Below are 1,139 nucleotides of genomic sequence, written 5' to 3' on the forward strand. Positions count from 1 at the left end.
TAATTATAGAAAAAAAAAAGAAAAAAAAGAAAACCTTCCCTTTGACTCAGGAGGGAGGGGTTCGCAAATGCAAGAATTTGGTATACCCTTAAGGATTGCCTTGTTGCCTCAGGGTGAACTGTGGCTCAGGAAGTAATATTCCCTCTGTAGGAGGCCCCTTGCTGTCTCCTGTCTGCAGGGAACAAACAGCTCATTTTCTACGATCTGCCACAAGAGGAATCCTAACTTATATATCTGTAATTCTTTCAATTCCTGAACAAAGGTTTTCATATAATATTTGGTATAAAGTTTGGCTTCCCATATGACCCATCACTGACCTCCAAGAGATTTTCAGAGGCAGTTAATGGCAAGGGAGGAGATTACCATCCTCCTGCAGAGCAGCTGGTGGATTCAAACTGTGTGCCTTTGGGATTGCAGCACACAGCTTCTTACCTCTAGGCCACCGGTGAACTCTTAGAAACAAAATAGATAATATCCCAAGATGTAAGTTGATTCTAGAGAGGAAAAGTTTCATCCTCTCAAAAGTGTGTTTTATTCACTGTGGTTTTTTTTAAAGCAGTTTTATTGGTATGTAATCGTCATATGATAAATGTATATGCTTAAAATATACAATTTAATATATTTTCATGTATTCACCTTTGAATTTGTTTATAGGAAGTGAATACTCTTATTTCACAAAAGAAAAAAGTATGTGTGATTATTCTGTCAGCACTATTATGATTTGCAAAATTATTGTGGTTAAGTGTTGTCAAGTTGATTGTGACTCATAGAGACCTTATGTACAATAGCTCTGAACCTTGCTCGATCCTGAGCCAACCTCATGATCTCTAACACACCCATGCCCATTACCCCAGTCATTGAGTCAGTCCATTGCATCTACCATCTTCCTCTCCTCTGCTTTTCCTCCACTGTCCCAAGCTTGATGTCTCATCTTGTAGCATGTCCCATTGGAGCTTCAGAATCCTTTCCTCCAAGCAGCAGCCTGGTTTCACCCTCCCCTGGACAAACCAGTTTGTTTTCTTAGCAGTCTATGGTATTTTCAGTATTCTTCTCCAGAACCACAACTCAAAACATCAATTCTCCTTCTAGCATCTCTAGTCATTGTCCAGTTTTCTGATGCATAGCATGTAATTATGAAG

At 39.3% G+C, this 1,139-nt stretch overlaps 1 protein-coding gene across 1 annotated transcript in view; it reads left to right on the forward strand.

The window, feature by feature from the left end:
• Positions 1 to 1,139, forward strand: part of LOC102873059 (meiosis-specific protein MEI4-like) — a 244,890-nt gene that overhangs the window by 115,049 nt on the left and 128,702 nt on the right. The window lies entirely within an intron of this gene.

This window comes from Elephantulus edwardii, unplaced genomic scaffold (genome assembly GCF_000299155.1).
Source record: "Elephantulus edwardii isolate Elephantulus edwardi_28Jun2011 unplaced genomic scaffold, EleEdw1.0 scaffold00229, whole genome shotgun sequence".
Lineage (NCBI taxonomy): Eukaryota > Metazoa > Chordata > Mammalia > Macroscelidea > Macroscelididae > Elephantulus > Elephantulus edwardii.